At 37.0% G+C, this 18,730-nt stretch overlaps 1 protein-coding gene and 1 long non-coding RNA gene across 3 annotated transcripts in view; one reads left to right on the top strand and one right to left on the bottom strand.

Annotated features, from left to right (window-relative positions):
• Positions 1-3,994, bottom strand: part of LOC120515832 — a 43,208-nt gene extending 39,214 nt beyond the window's left edge. The window contains exon 1 of the long non-coding RNA XR_005630709.1: positions 3,601-3,994. This is a non-coding gene — a long non-coding RNA (uncharacterized LOC120515832). The remainder of the gene's footprint in view (positions 1-3,600) is intronic.
• LOC120515820 (histone H2A-like) overlaps positions 1-18,730 on the top strand; it is a 93,476-nt gene that overhangs the window by 65,441 nt on the left and 9,305 nt on the right. The gene's annotated exons all lie outside the window — the stretch shown is intronic.

Raw genomic sequence — 18,730 nt, 5'->3', positions numbered from 1 at the left:
TTTTACACATTAAAGAAAGCACATTATCTGTACAGTAGAATGAACAACTATTCATACATTAATGAGCACTGTACATGTATATTAATGTTAAGAACAGCAGATACTGTGTACTGAAAAAAAACCTACACTGTAACAAAATTATTTTCAGCAGTGCATTCTTTTTTTTTTTTTTTTAATAAACTAACAGTTGCTGTTTATGTCATTTAGTGTACTGTGTCTCAGGTAAGTGACTATATACAAGGACAGCCCTCACAACAAAAAATTTACGTGAATCCAGAGACAAATCCAATTGACAACTGAATTATTTGAAACATGGGCTTCAATATAACAGTCTGATGCAATAAAAGAACAGTCTGATGTGATTAACAGTGGATAAATATATTACCATTATATGGATATACTCTACACCAAGATCTGGTATACTGTATAACTGGAATGAACAATCATTTTATTGCCCTTTTAAAACGGGTAAAATGACAAAGAAGTCCGATCTAACAAAGTGTCAAAATGGAAACACATACTACAAATGTAATTTTGCAATTGGGACAGTAGAAGCGGGTTTCTTTGCACATCTTTTCTGATGCTTAGGCATGAGAGGGTAGAATGTCAGTGCTTGATCCACAAAATAGATGCTGCCCATTGTGTTATTGTGGGCTACCGCAGCACAAGGCTCAGCGACTTTCACATTTCCTCTAACACAAACATTGACAACTGCAGCACTGCAAACAGTGTGCTTAGAGAGCTATTGTATTTCTTGTCCGTCTTCTTGATCACAACCATTTTGCCTTTCTGCCACATAAATATTGTTCCTCCACTGCTGCTTTGCACAACTGAAGTCACCTTGAAAATCACAGCAGTTTGGTCATACAGTGCTGTATGCTTCAGTTTCATTATCCATGTCAACATCTGATTACCAATTCTCATTGTCATCACTATGACTTGATTCGATTAATGGTTCATTTTCAGTTTGTTCTAAAACTGACTTCACAGCTTTTCGTTTACACACCATTCTATGCTTAGGTTTAAGGCTTCACCAAAATCATCAATATTTATAAGTTACTACAGTGTGGCAAAACACACAGAAATAAATTTTTTTCACAATATATTATTTTATCTACAAAATGGTAACAGAACACTGTACCCAGAGTTATTAAGCTTAACGTTTGACATTGGAACATTACAGCTTAACCCAAGAGACACTGACACTTAACTGTATTTACATAGAATTCTAAGCCCAAAAGATGCTCGGAATTAATGCCAAGAAGGTAAAAAGACATTAAAAGCAGGTGCAAGTGACAATGAATAAGTGGCTCCTCTGTTAAGAAAGTGTCTGCATTTTAAAAATCCTCTTGTCTTTTTCACTTCAACTAAAATAAAGGTATCACTAAAAAAGAAGCTGGACACTTTTCTAATGCATAACTGTTGTACCTTACCAGTTTAACTAGTTTGACCATTTTATTTTTCCATGCATAACACTTAAAAGAGATACTGCTGTGAACAAACCAAAAACTGAACAAACTAGAGGGTCAGAGACCATGGCTAACACTCTCTGATCAGCAGCTGAGATAAAAACCATGGAACAATTTAAAAAAATCCCAGAGTGCCTAGAGAGGCTTGTTCTAAATTTGAGGCAGTTCACTGTATTACTAATAAGATGCCCAGTGTCATACTAATCACTCTTCAGGCCTAACTCAACATACACAAATATTTTTTCCAACCCAACACATATTGTTGTCAACCAGCTTAATCAAATTCTGAGTCACAAGGGGTTGGAACTTATTGCACCTGCAATTAATTCTGCAATGGGTTCTCATCCATGGTAGGGTATACTTATACACACACTGACACCGAAACTTTTTAGATTAACCAATTAACCTAGAACACATTTTATGGAATTTGAGACAAAAACACCTACTGACATGAAGAACATGCTAACTCCACACTGACAACAGCCTGACTGAGATGAGTGTGCCAACCAACACACCACTTTTATGCTGTCCCATTCGAGTACTACTTTTATTTGAGAATGTTAGGCAATGACTAACTTTAACACCACAAACGTACATATGTCCAGACAGACAGACAGACAGATAGATACTTTATTAATCCCAAGGGGAAATTCACATGTTCTAGGTATGCAGGTCAAATTTAAGTTGTGAATGTGTCCACAATTTAAAATTGAGCTGCTGTGTGCTTAACTCCGAGTTACACTACTTTATGTAAAACAAGCACCAGAAAGATTAGGTATATAGCAAAATCCCTACTGTACAATATACATATTGAAAAAATGTCAATCTACATGAAATCAACAGAGGCCTTCTGACTAACCATCTCCCATTTGCTTCATACTGTATGGAAATGTAATTGTACTGAAAGACTAGTATGCCAAATTGTAGCCTTGTGTGTTCTATAACTTATGATTTGAAAAGGGGGCATGACCCTAAGTTTATTTAACAAACAAGTGCTATTATAAACCTGACAATGTTTCATAAGTAATAACTTTGTGAATTTCCCCTTAATAAAGTATCTATCTAACCTTTAAACTGTTAAAGTTATATGCATTCATTTTTTCTTTAAATATTTTAACTTCCAAAATACTTGGTCCACAGGTGCATATATACCACGTTAGGGCTTGCTGAAAATTACCATGTAGTAAGAAGTCAAGCAAAATTACACCTTTAATGGGCTAACTAAAAGGATTGCAATATGCAAGTTTTCTAGGAAACTCTTGCCCCTTCATCAGGCAAGATGTGATCAAAATTACCAAAAAAATGGCTTTTGTGCTGTACAGCAGCTCTGGCTGTCTATATTTATAAATCAAACTATATCAGTTATTTACATTTTTTATAGGTATTACTCTTGTTATAGTTCTTCTTAAAATTTGGGCCAAACCTCCTTATTAAAACTCTATCTTTCAGAAAAGAATGCACATACGAACCTACAATTTTGCACACTAGTTATCGAGTACAAGGACATTACTTTAAGCAAGCATGAAGCAAATCGTGGCTTGTCAATCGGGATCACTTTCTAAAATCTGTTAATTTTGTTGCGGATTGACTCAAAACTCTTTCCATATACGCACTTTAAAGCATTGTATAAAATCTGTTAAGAGTTACTTTAACACTAGTGATTCTATTGTATTTTAAAACTTGTAATCTGCGTTTCACATCTAATCTCACGTGATCGGTTTTGTTTCTGAACCATGCCAGTATTGTAGATAGCAAGTCCACATAATAACTGCCCACAAAGGCTGAAATTTCTTTCCCTTTAATAAAGCTTTGTTTTTTATTTAATCGCTAACTTGATAAAAAACAGGACGTTCGCTCGAGAGGTAAAAAGCTTCCTTCTACACGCTATACGTTATGTGGAAGACGAAACTATGATTGAATTGTGATGCTATCAATATGTTTACATTGTTGCACCATTTACGAGACCAGCGTCTCTTTTAACAACCCGATTTCCCGTTTTTAAACATATTTTATTCTAATTATTCTGTCTTGTATTAAGCGTTATACTAGCCTTATTGTAGTCTTTCCGCTAATATTGAGTTCTAGTTCTGTTCAATTTTTATAATACTGTACTGTACGTGGAACAACAAACCTTTTACAATTTTCAGTACGGGGCGAGCGTAGGACTGAGTTCTACTTCCGGCTGTAGGAGCAGTAATGTGGCGCGCTGCATCTTGGGAGAACGTACAGTGCAAATGTGTTTTATAACCGAAGGTTGTATTGGCAGGGGGAGAGCGGGTGTAAACAGGCCCAAAAAGTTATTATTTTGTTTAATAACGAAATATGATTTATTTATTACATTAAATATTTATTGACTATATTTATGTATCAAGATTGCAAATACCATGCATTGCATCAAAGTTCATATTGCTAACTACATGTACTACATGTACAATGTTGCTGCTACTTGTTTATCTTGTCGTTGCACAATGTCCTGTCTTGTTTGTGTTTTAATTTTAAACTTTTTTAATTCTATTTTTATTATTTGCGCGTCATGTTGTTACACTGTGGACCCTGAACTTCGTAATTTCGTCTATCTGTATACTTGCATATGGTTGAGATGACAATAAAGTTCACTTTGACTTTGATATTCATAATATCTGATGTTTGTCTCTGCTGTCAATTAAAACATGATTAGTTTGGTTTGTAAGTCCCTGTTCAGGTGAACGCTAAGTAACTTCATGGATTTTTTTGTGGGGAAAATGTGTACTACTGTCATATTCTTAACTGATTGTAAAGTCCACTAATTGTTGTACCATTATTGCTGCTGCTGTCATGCGCACCGTACCTTCCTATTGTTGGTCTAAATGCCTGCATCATCATTATCAGTCGACTGCCCATTGCTTCTATCATTAGACGGAGTTCATGCGGGCAAGAACAAGTTTCCTCCATGGCTCCTGATCTTGTGCTTCTCATTCAATTTCAGATGATGACGTTTTAATATCGTGATTGATGATATTGGCAGTGTGCTACGTATATGTTGCTATTTGGTGACATATATGACAGATGGTTCATATAGGGTATAGTATCAAAAGCATGTTCTCGTTCATAGAAAGTACTGTATCTTTCTATTTTTCATTGGCAACTTCTATTGTCACAAGTAATGGCATGCTGTGTGTTGAGACTGGGCTCGGTGTCTGCTGTGTCTGAAGGTTTGGGGAGCTGTACACCCCCTGGTGGTGCACTATATATACATTTTTTTCCTGTTTCACAAATAATCTTTCTGAATCATTCTCATTAGGAATATGCTTAACCAGCTTTATATTCAACTCTTAAGCATACAAGGTTTGGTAGAGTAGCAATTAATTTTAATGAATGTGAAATAGAGGTCCTGCTCAGTGAAGAAAAATTAATATTTGGTGTCTTAAGCAATAATACAAGCAACAAAAGGAAATTGATGGAGTGACACAGCATGGTGGAGGCACTCAAAAGTTCAAGTTCAGAAAGTTGCACAGTGCCAGAAATAAAATAGTACATACAGGGTGGTCCAGATTTAATTATGCAATTATGAAAAGACGAACAAATCGTACCAGCTGTTCGACTGACAACCATCTCCCCGCCATTTTGGAATGCAGGGAAGATGCTGCCATTTATCGGCAACAAAAATAATTCTTTGTGAATTCTCTATGTAATAAACTTAAGTTATAGCGTAATGAAAATTACATAAATAGATCTGGACCACCCTATACAGTACTTCTGTCTTCGGATCAGCAAAGTAAAAACTTGCAGTAGTTTACACTAGAATGGCACAAGAAGAATTTTTACAAAATAATAGGTTCAGTTTATTTACTGATTTGATTTTTGACAGATAATTCTGAATGTTGGTTTCAGTGAAAGGCCCTTTCACACACAACCTTGCCTGTCTGCAGTAATCTTTTCAACAACTCCAAAAACAATAAGATTGCTCATACAAATCTGTAAAATATATTTGAACAGTAATATTACAAGAATAACGTGATTCTAACAGAAGAAAATGAAAACAGAAAAACAGGAGAATGGACTAGGAAAACTCAATCCAGGATCTAAGCTCAAAGAAAAATATTTTTCAGCACTCTCAAATTCTAAAAACAAATAGAAATGCACAAAGGTTAAAATAACAAGATGTGAATAAGGATTGTTTAGGAAAAACAGAACAGAACATAATCCTGTGCTATAGCACCACATTTTTAAATCTGATGTCACTGACTATTGTCATTTAAATAATACTTGATAGCCATTGTGTTTACCTGGTAAGGACCCATGGCTGTTGACCCAAGCAAATTTAAAAGGGTGAACTTAACTGTTAAGAATGGCAATTCACGACAGAGTCCATACTAGAACTTAGATCAGAGTGGGTGGGTGCATTAAGAAAGGCCAAAGGCAAGAGAACACAGGACCCTGATCAAGTCATGATATTGATAGCTTGCATTGCAATTCTGCTTTAAAAACTTAAAACTATTTCTCTGTTTTACAGTTTCAAATTGTTACAATTGTGCTCAAATGGAATTTCAAAACTTACAAAACACAATAAAATAACTATTTAATCAAATTAAATATATTTTGAAACTATTAAGGAATAAAATAACTCCAAAATTGCCGAAAAGTTTAGAAGAATGATGTTTTTTTGATATTCAGTATGCTCAAAATGGCAAACTGTTTTGAGACCCTCCCAAGCCAGCCCAGAAAAGACCTCACCTAAGACACCCTGAGCCCAATACTCTACTTGCCTGCATCAGTCATGTCAAGGCCCAAAAATGGAGAAATGTTTATTAATGCAAATAACTTTGAATGTCCCAAAATGTATAAAATATAAATCTATAAAACTGCTTCTTAAGGAGAAGGAAAACATAAAAACATTTGGCCTTGAAAATCAAATCCCCCAAAAAATCTTATTCAAAGAAGAATTTATTCATATAAACAATAGTAGAACAAAAAAGTGTCAAAAATAGCACAGGATAATATAACACCAGTAAGGGTTATACAATATAAAATATATACTGTATATATAATTCTTTTTGCGTTGAAACGGAAATTACGTATGATCACGCAAAATGGAAATTACGTATGACCACAAAACATATTATAATACAGGAACTAATAACTTCGTTTGTGGATGCCATTTTTGTATCATCTTTACAAATTGTTATTATTTGTGTGAGAGATATTTTACTGATATTGAAAAGAAATAAATACAAACACGCCGATCTATCCCATAGAAGTGCGTCCTGTGTTGCCCTTTTCCAGCCCTCCTATCTGGACTTCAGCGCTGAGCCGTCCGCCGCCAAGCGTGTTCTGACAGAGAAGTTTTATTTATTCGTCCATGTCACTGTTACGGAAACTGCCACATTGTAACTTTTTTTTAATTGCCAATAATTGATAGTAGAAGAGATGAGGAAAAACAGCTTTGCATCTTTCTACTTCTTAACTGCGCTGAGCTGTAAACAATGTGAAGACAAGAACTCCTTCAGCGGCGATGGGTCGTGAGAACAAAGTGGACCCTGAAAGGTGTGGAATGTCGGGCTCCTCCACCGGGTCGACAGCTTCGCAGTTTCGGGCAGCGTCCTCTCTTCTCGCACTGTTTGTAACACTTCAAGTGCCCCGTCGGCTCCTGGGAGAGTGGAAATCTTTGCAAATGAGAGTAATCCGCGCCATCGAAGCAAGACTTTCTTTGTAAATTGGCTACTTACTGTCACTTAAGGTGAGTTTGGGTCACTAAAACCCTGCAACATTAAAGGTTGCTTTTATGATGAATTCTTTTAACAACATGTAGGGTTTACATCTAAGAAGATGTACCGACCTCTTCATGTAAAGTATTGGACTTGGGAATTGTTTGGACCTTCTACCCGTTAAGCACGGATACGGCAGCGTCCACATTTCTCAGAATATTTTTTCTCTTAAATCACAGGTACATAGTGCAACGTTGTCAGGCAGAAATTTGGAGGATCACATACAAAATGTTATTTCTATACCACACCGGTCGTGTAGCGCCTTTCACAAGAGATCTCCTACCAAGAGATGATCCAAATACATTTAAGCTACTGTTAGTACTACTTGCCCGTTGTGTTATAGCACCTTTTAAATGTACTTTACCCTAAAGCACTCCAGTAGTGCTCAATGTATCTTTACTTCTTAAATGTTAATGTTTTACTGTTTAATAATTTATATAATACATTTTATTTTTTCCCTTGCACTCAGTGAGCGAAGCCACTGGGTAATCAGCTAGTATACAATAAAAAATACTATTGTATGTCTTTTTTGTAAAATTTTGAGTCAGCTATTTATGGCAATGTTTGTTTAATTAATTAGTTGCATTATTTGTTTTTAATTACGTATGTGTGTGTCTATGACAAAAGTTACATTTGTTGTGTTTTGTGGGTGGTTCTCCAAGAGGTGGGGCCACCTGCCCATCACTGCAAGGGGCTGCCCTATGGCCTAAAAAACCCTTGCGGTTTATTCAAATGTACTTGGGAGTGGTAAGTTTCTTGGTTTTGTGATTTTCTGGGCTTATTGTGAATTTACTGGCTTTTTCATCTCTGTGCTTGTATTTCAGCTATTCTATAGATTTGTGCTTTGGATTTTTTTTTTACCTTGGATTGCCTTTGTCCTTTTAGGCATTTCCCTTTTCCCTTTTATGCTCCATGGAGCACACTTTTTGTCCAGACCATTTTTGTAAAAATATATACTTTTTATTTTATAAAAAATATATTTTATTTTATTTTATTAATAGCTGAGCTTTGACAATAAATTGCCCCAGTGGGCATTTTTGGGATTATTTGGAATTTATGTGTCTTGAGACTCTCAAACTAATAACAAAATGAACTGCCAATATTTTAAAAAAAGTGAACTTCATGCAAAAAGAACTACTGTACATTTTCTGAAAAAATCCCTTGGCTCGGAATTGTGATTTCCTGAACACTGGCAAGTCTCCAATCGTTTATTTGCATAAATATAACCATTTAAGAGACTTAAAAGACAAACATTTCTCAGGATTTCTAGCAAGGATTACCACGGTAGAAGGTGATGCCAAGTTTTTGGATTTGGACGATGACGTTCTCAGGACCTAGACTAACATTTAGTACCTCTTGCAGGAAAATGCAATCAAGGGTCCCAACGGAAACTTCAGCTGGGGGATCAGTGCTGCCACTATGACATCAGCCGCTACAGCAAGACCTGCAAACTGTGCTATGTGTATGCCCCAAGTGGCACTAAAGCCCCTAAACATACAGTTGCATTTATGCAGTCTTGTGGTATGTTTCAGGCTGTTTGAAGTTGAAGATCAAAATATGCTCAGAGTTAAAATTAATAAGATGTCTCCAAACGTCTGCCAACATGTGAGGTGATGATAACATAATGCATCTGAAAGTTACTGAAGAAGCTCTGGAGGAAGCCGAAGACGTCTCAGAATAAGCCAATTATTTGGAGCCGCCACTTGCCACTGACCTCTCAGAAGGGAGTTTTCAATCTAAGTTGCCACCTGTGACCCCAAGAGGTGACACATCTGAGCTTCTGCCTTTAACTATAGGAGGGAGCACATCCGAGCTGCTGCCTGTGAACCCAGGAGGGGACACACCTGAGTTATTGCCAGTGTCTTCAGGAGAGAATGCCTTGAGCTGCAGTCAAAGACTTCAGAGACACAAGAGGTGCATATAAAAAATAAACACTCACCACCTTGCTTATATATTTTTATCCAGTTGTCCCTGCCAGGAGGTGCCCAGCTCTCCCTGCTGGGAGGTGGTCTGCCTTTCTCATCTGTCCTGTGTGGAATACCAGGAAGTTGTCTGCCTTTCTCATTTTTTCCATGGGGACTCGCCAGGAGTGGATCTGCCTTTGTTGTCTGCCTTATGGGGACCACCAGGAAGTGGTCTGCCATTCTCATTTGCTGACAGAGGTTCAGGTCTTCTCACCATGCATGTCAGACCTGGCTCAATTCTCCTCTTCTTTGTATTCCTACTGGGAACTTTTGTGCATTTTTGACTCAAATGAGGGGATTGGGATGTCTGGAAATCACGCTTTGAGGAGGGGAGTATGTTATATTATAACATGAGTAAACAGCTAAAATGGAGTAGCATACTCTGTGCAGGGTGAAACATCAGCACCTATACTGTTGTGCAAGAATGACTAGTCATTTTCCCTATAAACTTTCAGAGGGCACAGCAAAGACCCTAAGCTAAGGAAGACAGCCTCACATCACCCCACAGACAAAACATCACATAACAAAAACCAAGCTGTATTGTAAAACTGTTTATCTGTGCTAAGATAAATTAAAACTATAAAGTCGGTAAATGTCTGTAAATCTTATGTGCTATATATTGTACAGGTTTGTTTTGTGTCTTGTCTTCAATGTAATTATACTGTATATCAAGCTGTTATCTACTATATAATAAATTACTAATGTCTGTGTGTTCAGTCCCTCAGAGCAATCTCTTTGGTTGGCTTGGCTTTGGTGTGATTTGTCAGCTTAGACTGGGTCAGGCAACAAAAGAGAAAGTGCTTTTTGTGAGATGAAAGAGGAAAGGTACACCCTGAGAGAGTCGCCTTCAAAGATGGAAAGTGTAAAACCGCACAGGGCGCGAGAAAGGTGCCTTGAAAATAATGACAGAGTCTGTGAAGCAATTTTTACAGGAACACACTTGAGAGAGGGAGTACCAGTAAAGAGTGGTTCAGACACACACAAATACAGAGGAAGGTACATGTAGGGCAAAAGATAGCAAATAGTTTTAAATAATTCTATTACTTGTCTTTAACAGGTACTGTACCGTGGCTAGTATGTCTATAGTAATGTTGTTTATCAATAAATCCAATTATCCTGCTTCTTAAAACTAGTGTGCTTCAATTACCTTGGTATTGATCTGACAGTCGGAGACCCCTCCTACAGAGAAGTGTAAGGAAAATAAAGTGGAAGCTTTATCAAAGTATTTAAATATTTACTGCTATTGTCAAAGGTAAAACTTGTAAACTTGATTGATTAGTCAATTGTTTTTCTCACATCCATACACCATTTTCTATATTTATTTGGTGTCCCTAGAAGGAAGAACAGAAATCCACCATTTTTCTACATTAATATGGTGTCCCTGGGTTGGCATTTTACAATTTTGTTTTTAATTAATTACTGGTGCTGTCTAAGGAAAGCATTGATAATTAACTAATTGAGTAACATCAATGAATAAATTCTTCTCACACCATATATCATTATTCTACATATGCTATACTGGTGGCACTAACACCCCCTTGGTAGGCAAGTAGACAACCCTTCACATTCTTTCTTCATTTTTGTTACTATGTATTTGTTTACATCAATCTACCTATGTGTTTCTTTTTATTTTTGTACAAATGTGCTCCAACGTAAAGTGCCCACTGGCTCTAATGCCTCTCTTCTATTGTAAGCAATATTAACTTTGGAATGCAGCTCTTACCCAGGGAGTGAGGGCCTGAAATTAGAAATTAATCAGTTCATCTTGTGCTTTTGAAAGTTTCTGTGTGAGACCTTAGATTTTCCCATACAGGCCTCAGTATAAATGAGCGCTGCTCTGCAATTCTTTGGAGTTCTGCCCAGGCTTCAGTCCTACTGAGAAAGTATTCAGTACCATTGATTACACTGGTAATAGCAGAGTGAGCATAGAAAATGCATGCAAGTATAGATTATTTAATATTTAGGAATTTAGAACAAAATGTTGTGTTACCATTACTTTTGTTAACAAACATATATTTTGAGAAATGATTTCTTCATTAGATTGTTTTTTTTCTGTTTTCCAAACATTAGCTGTTAGATTAATTTTTGATTCTAAACAAACCTAGCATGTGTACAGTATATGAATACATGGACACCTTCAGCTTCCTGCCACCCTAAAAGTGGGTTAACCAAGTTCAGTAAAGGATGTATGGCTTAGACAGGACAGAAAAGTTGAAGGCAGAACAGGCAAATATAATTTAGGGCACAACCCCATTTTGTCCCACTACTAAACACAGCCTCCATCTGAACCTTGTGTGATATTCAAATGCTTACAGTAGGTGCGACATTTACTTTTTGTTTTGTTAATAAAATAGACATGACATGCAAATCTTCTAGAGGAGTAAACCCAGTAAGATTATTTCCAAGGGTTTAAAACACAATATTTGCAAATGATTGTATTTTCAATTGCACTGGCGTTTTGACAGAGAGGTTTATTGATGAAGGTACTCTCATGTCAATAAGTCTTGGTAAATCTCTATGTGACCCTAAGTCACTGAACCGACCACTATGCCATTGCACTTCAACTAGAATGCAACTTGGGATGGAGCTTGGTATAAAAACAAACTAATTAAAATGTCAAGATTGTATATTTGGTCAATAATCTCTTAAATTATTTTACATGTAGTGAGAAGTGAAGCAAAATTACACCTTTTATTAGCTAACTAAAAAGATTACAATATGCAAGCTTTCAAGGAGCCTGAGTTGCCCTGAAAGCTTGCTGTGAAAAGATCAGACTCAACACATTTTAAAAGGTTTGGGGCAGCCACCCATATATTATCAGTGGCTGCAATTGGTTTGGTTTTAGACAGAAGTGTCTCTGTTGTAGTCCAGACATGAACTACTGAGGGTTTGGCAAGATGACGGTTTTAAGTACTTAAATCAGAAGTGACGCAGGGGAACCAGAAGTGACCTTCTTCTGACATCCTCCTGAACACCAGAACCAGAAGTGACGTCATCCTGGGCAATAGAACTGGAAGTGATGTCTTCAATGTTGAGTCAGACAGATTTTCCTGCGGCTGGTCTGCAGAGACAACAAGAGAAGGTTTAGTGCACCCCTCCACCCCCTGGCCTGGCGCGGAATTACCTTCGCTTGGTCCATACAATGTCCTCCTACTCACACATGCATGACATTGTATATTCTAATCTTTTTGGTTAGACAATAAAAGGTGTCATTTTGCTTGACTTCTCACTGGGATGGATTCAGACCATTTTTCTCTTTTGCACAAAGTCATGCTGGGATATGCTGTAGTTCTCCACAGCCCTTGACTGACCCATGGATATATTAAGTGGGTTTATGTTATACTATCTTCACTTTAAAAGCCAACCTCAGGTTGCATGGTACGGAGTGCACATTGTACCGACTGCTGCTTCACATTTTAAGAGTTCTGGATACAAATCTCAGTGAATTAGCATTTTAGTGTGTTTTATTATTTTTTATGATTTTATTATTTTTGAATTATGTATCTTTGGTTTTTATGTATCAACTGCTGTATGGATCTAAATGTCCCCTTGACATTAGTAAAGTTTATCTAATCTAATCTCACCTTGAATTTCCCCTTGGGATTAATAAAGTATCTATCTATCTATCTATCTATCTATCTATCTATCTATCTATCTATCTATCTATCTATCTATCTATCTATCTATCTAATATAATAAATTATTTAAATGTAAAGAAAATTGTTTCATTTTGTTGTTTGAAGGGCCAGAGGTTTATGGTTATCCAGTATTTTTAAGTACATTTGTGTATATTTTGAAATTACTGAACTTTGAAAACCTCAACCCCATTTTAGGCATTTACAGAACTTAAATCCTGTCATTTGAGCTTGGGGATAGGCTACCTGGGAAGAGGCATGTTTCTGAAGCCCAGACCTAGTTGAGCACTGTTCTGGTTTTTATTTTGAGTTATGCTCCCCTTTAACTTATTTTGCTGTTACCAACACAATGAAAACAAGATCTAAGTTAATTTTTCATTACATTAGGATCTATCACTCTGACCATATAGTGACCATATCTGATACAAGTGTAAATGTAATTGTATTTTCTGTGCACAAACAACAACTATGGAAGGGAAAGCAGATTTTATATTGACATTGGATGTCTTTTTGGACACACTGCAGCCATTGGAAATGCATTTTAATGGTAAGTGTATATGAAATTTGACTAAATTACATCTGGATAAAATCCAAATTCCAAATGCCAGATGTAAAGGAGGCTAAAGTAATGCACTGACAGATAGTGACTCTTAGAATATTGACAGGTCTGTGTTACTCAATGAGCTCAGAATTACAGTATATGTCAAATAACTCCTCAACAAACATCTTCAAAATTGAAGATCTTTCACTTTCTTTAAGCTATAAAATATTTTCCAAAGACTGAAGTGATATACAGGATTTTACTAACAATACCAGTCACCATGATCTCAGTGGAACAAATTTTTATAAAATTAAATATTTAAAAAATATTTGCATACTTATATGACCCAAGAAAGACTATGAGAATTGTTGGCAGTGTCATCTGAAGAAAAGAAGGGTTGGAGGTGGGCAAACATACAATCCAATCCACTTCATGAATTTTTGTTAAAACCCAACCACCTTTTGCCTATCCAGCAGTGTGGAGTACTATCACAAACCCCTGAGTATTATGCTTTACTTAATTTTTATTAAGAAGAAAAATAAACCTTTTTAAACTGAGGGAAAATATACCAATAATTATTTGTTAAGGATCTCTTTGTATACCACCTTGTCAGTTGGGCACTCCAGTTGTAATATGACCAAGCTGTGCGCTGAGCTTACTCTTAAGCATGCAACATATAGTTGGCCATGTGAAAAGCAATCTTGCTTCAAATCAATGCCAACCTTTTGTAAGGTCCGTCCCTGAGACTTATTAATTGTCATTGCGGAGCAGAGCCTTACTGGAAATTGGAGGCATTTAAATTAAAATGGGAGATAAGAGGGTATAACGGGGATGCAAGGAATAAAAACTCTCTCCACTGAGCCACTGCCAGTAAAAATAGTTGCCTCAATTAGGTTCTTTTGCAGACACGTGACCTGAAGTCTCGTGCCGTTACAAAGTTTTGGTGGCTGTAAGTTTCTCAGTAACATTATTGGTGTCCCAACCTTCAAAATTAGATTATGCTCAGGAGTGCCTGGAGGATTCAGAGAGTGGAGAAATTCTAGCAACAGCGTGTCTATTAACTTGTGGATTTTTCTGCGAGTATTTCGTGGCAGCGTCACAAAGTTGTTTCCGTCTAGCTGTATCAGAAAATGTATTATGACGTCTGACACGCCTCCTTTTTACTGTTTTCTCATAGCTTGGATTTCTGCTGTCATAATTGGTTTCAGTTTCACGGTTTGTTTCAATTACGTTAGTTTTTGCAGGACTTATTGTGTTGAAGTGACATTCAGCATCTGTCAAACGTTGTAAGCATACAACCAGTTTGATCGATAACTTCGCATCCAGCTTTTGAAAGTTGAAACATTCGTAAACATCAAAGTGTCCACTACTCAAATTGTCACCTGTGAATCTAAGATGTTTAAGAGGCATTGGCGGTTCTCCAAAGGTGTAAAATATTTGCCCATTTCAGTACACTTGAAAGCGACAACCAAACAATTCAGCGGCAGCCATCAACTCACATGCAGAACCATAGGTGAAGGGCTTAAGAATTTCACTGTTATAGTGCTCCTGTGTATTATAATTCTCTCCTGTACCGTCATCATTCCACACCTTGAACCTGTCCCATTCATTCAATACATAAGACAGATGTTACTCCGGATATCAACAGTGAGCTTGATATGTCTGTGCAATATGTAACACTGAGAATGGAAAAGGCAGGCGCCATCTCCAGGCATGGAAACCACTCGGTAAGTGACAGTTCTTTGATTGATGGTGATCACCTCGATAGACATGTTAATGGGGTTACAGATGGAACGATAAAGAAAATGGGTACCTGAATAATGTAAACCAGTGTTTCCCAAACTCGGTCCTGGTGAAACCCTGTGGCTGCAGGTTTTTGTTCCAACCAGCTTCTGTTTTTAATTGCACTCCTGGGCTAATTAAGTGAACTAATATTTCCCAAGTTCTGTGTTTAGGGAACAATATCGAAATTAGAAAACAAAGTTTGCTAAAAACAAATATTAAAATGTACCAAGCAGTTATATAGGAATAATGTATTTTTTTTTCTTTTTAACACTATTTTCATCTTGATTTTCATTCTACTTTTCAAATTCTTCTAATTGTTTAATTAATGTATTATTTAGCTAAAGTACTTGCAGCTGTTGATTATTCAGGGTTGTTTGCCAGCGTGTCTGCTCTGCTTGTTTTAAATTGTCATTATTAAGATACAACAAAGGGGGAAAAACTGCACAGAGAAAGGGCAAAGTATAATGAAATCAACAAAAGAGAGTTTTCAGTGTTGTTGGCCAGTGTGTCTGCTCTGCTCGTTTAAGCATTTAAATCTATATAAGGCAGGCTGCCAACTACGTGGGAGGCGTGGGGATGGGGGACACAATGGGGCGACCGAGCTGCAGGCTATGTCTATGACGTATATATGTACATAAGTAGGATTCAGTTATGGCCGTTACGCATGGAATTTCGAAATGAAACCTGCTTAACTTTTGTAAGTAAGCTGTAAAGAATGAGCCTGCCAAATTTCAGCATTCTACCTACACGGGAAGGTGGAGAATTAGTGATGAGTGAAGGCTTTGCCTTTTATTAGTATAGACTAGCAAAATACCCGCGATTCGCAGTGGAGAAGTAGTGTGTTAAAGAAGTTATGAAAAAGAAAAGGAAACATTTTAAAAATAACGTAACATGATTGTCAATGTAATTGTTTTATGACTGAGTGTTGCTGTCATCAAGGATTTGATTATCATTATTTCTTTCAATCAGGTTCGTATTTGGAGGATGTGTTGTGTTCAAGTTACATTCCGTGTTTGTCAACCGTTGTAAAGATAACAGGTTTCATTCATCGAAATATTAGCTACCCAAATCGCTACTTGTGAATCTAAGATGTTTAACAGGCATTCCCAGTATTAAGTTGTGGATTTGCATGTAAAAATCTTTCACCCTACCTAGATGTAAACAGAGTAATCATGATTGTTCTGGTAGACGTGAAAACAAGCAAACACCCTTAGTAAATATTTTCTATTCTTGCTTAATCTAACACTTTGCCAAATCTTAAAAGGTCTGACATTGTTTTGATTCTGTGGTACAAAGTGAAAAGAAAGAAAGAACACACACATACACGCAAAAGGGCAGACCTAACCACAAATTTAGTTTGGGCCTACTGAGTAGGTCTCATCTTCCGGCTGCCTAGTCCCAAATGAAAAAAGACAGGCTACACAGGCACAAAATGGGTCTAAGGCCTTAAAAAGTAAAAGAATTTTAAAATATTCACAAACATCAAGAGGAGAGTTTGGAAGTCCTAAATACCTCCAGCCAAATGAAAACAAAGGTCCTTATATGTTTTAAATATTTCATCCATTCATTTTCCAACCCGCTGAATCCGAACACAGGGTCACTGGTTCCGCTGGAGCCAATCCCAGCCAACACAGGGCAGAAACCAATCCCAGGCAGGGTGACAGCCCAATGCAGGACACACACAAACACACCCAGCACACACTAGGGTCAATTTAGAATCGCCAATCCACCTAACCTGCATGTCTTTGGACTATGGGAGGAAACCCACGCAGACACGGGGAGAACATGCAAACTCCATGCAAGGAGGACACGGAAAGCGAACCCAGGTCTCCTAACTGGAAGGCAGCAGCGCTACCCACTGTGCCACCGTGCCGCCCTTTTAAATATTTATGGCAAAGAATTCAAAAAAGAGCACAAAAGACAAAGTAGTAACAAAAGAACAAGAACAAATCCGACAATCAACAAACCTTATAATCATAGCAGGGATTAAAACCAAGATTTCCAAACAGGAATAAAAAAAAAAACCTGGAATCAAAACAAACAATGCAAAAGCTGTTTTGAGAGCAGTACCATCTCTCTTTATTCTGCTGGGGAAAGTGACATCACTGGCTTCCTGCTAGGCTGTGCTCCTCCACTCAATGTAACCCCAAATCAGTCTCAGTAAAACAGTCACCATTCTCACATGCATGGCAATATCTTTAATTACAAACCATGTCCTGCATCTGTGAATGGTTATTTTGAATACAAGGCTACATTATGTGTCTTGAGTAGGGCAGCACATAGTAACTTGACCAATAACATTGATTAGTCTATGCACAGACTTATGAGATTTCCAGCTACAAGCTGACAAACTCTGCATTGTAATATTTTTATTATTAGGTGCTATTGACTGAGCTCAAGGCAAGACTTTCAACATCACTCTGTGCCTCACTACTGTCTATAACATTTGCAAGCTCACAGCATGAGGAAGTCTTCACTTTTTACCATCATTGATGGGGGTGGCAATGGGGAATTTCCATTTAAAATCTAGATGCTTCATTTAGTGTTACCACCCATTTTTTTGGCTGCCCTAAGCATCTACTTAGATAAATTATTAGACAAACCTCCCAGGAGACAATGCTAAAATATTTTTCATATTGAATTTTGGAAGTATATATGGAGATGTGTGCCTAAAATGTGTCTAAAACATCTTGGAACCTCTTAAAGAGGTTCAAATACTATTTTGTATTTCAAACAATAGCATTTTAGTTTAATTTCTGATTCTAAACAAACCCAAGCTGTGTATCTGAATACATAGCCGATTTAGTGAACTAGCATCCTATTTGATGCTGGTTCCTTCCTTACAGTTAGTACACCTTCAGCTTCTTGCCATCCTAAAACTGGATTAAGCAAGTACAGTAAATAATGCATGACTTACACAGGAAAGAAATGTTGAAGGCAGAGCAGACAAATAGAGTTTAAGACTCAAAAGGCACATACCTATTTTGTCTTAAGATCTATAGTATGTAAACAGCACAAAGGGTATTTTGAAGGCATGAAGTGAACAGAATGGGTAGTCTGTAAACCCTAAAAGATTATTTCCAAGTGTAAATGGCAGTCTAGTAAAGCTCATATTGCTGCTGCTAGGTGATCATACTCTTACAATATTTCGTCTGTAGCAATCATCAAAAAAGGGGCAAAACTGAGGATCGGTGAAGAACAAACTGGCAATGCTATCATGAGACTTAAAGTTGCAAGTTGAAGCTGTAGTTTCTTTAGTGACACTATAAATAAAAAGTCAGTGTAGATTTTACAGATATAATAGTTCTTTTTGTGGAATGCACTTTGTTGGTTTACTTCTAATAAGACTGAATCAAACACAGCGAAATGGCACTGGTACTGACTTAAAGGCACCCTAGTCTTGTACTGTTTACCACCATGGCCATAATCATCTTAATCGCACTACTGCCAACAGTAACAGGAACAACATATCAACCAGAAAGATGGGTTTATGTACTCCCAAGGAATCAATGGCAAAATTTTCAATTCATTCTTTATTACCCAGTAGAAACACTAGTTTTTTGGTCTCTGCTGTTCCCTGATTAAATGTTAT

This window comes from Polypterus senegalus, chromosome 15 (assembly GCF_016835505.1).
Source record: "Polypterus senegalus isolate Bchr_013 chromosome 15, ASM1683550v1, whole genome shotgun sequence".
NCBI classification, from domain to species: domain Eukaryota; kingdom Metazoa; phylum Chordata; class Cladistia; order Polypteriformes; family Polypteridae; genus Polypterus; species Polypterus senegalus.
The sequence above is the reverse complement of the archived record's forward strand: the minus strand, read 5'-3'. Positions and strand labels throughout refer to the sequence as shown.